Genomic DNA, 300 nt, shown 5'->3' on the forward strand with positions numbered 1-300 from the left:
CACTGGCTCTCTTTGGTTTATGATATCTAATAATATGCTACATATTTTGCTTAATATCTTCTAGGTGTGTAAAGACATGCCTGTTATATATGAAACTCAAAAAACAATTGGATAAATTTTATTGTGGTGAGCCTGATCATTAAAGTATCTTAATGAAAATTATGAATCCAAATATTGTTTCTCATATGCTGCACTTAGTTTTTTAAAAAAAATTATATATAACTTACTATATCTCTTCAATGAACAATTTATAATTTTTCTTGTTTAATAATTGTAGAGATGCATATAAGGGATACAGCA

Source organism: Pseudonaja textilis, chromosome 3 (genome assembly GCF_049901715.1).
Source record: "Pseudonaja textilis isolate UNSWEBS1 chromosome 3, rPseTex1.2, whole genome shotgun sequence".
Lineage (NCBI taxonomy): Eukaryota > Metazoa > Chordata > Lepidosauria > Squamata > Elapidae > Pseudonaja > Pseudonaja textilis.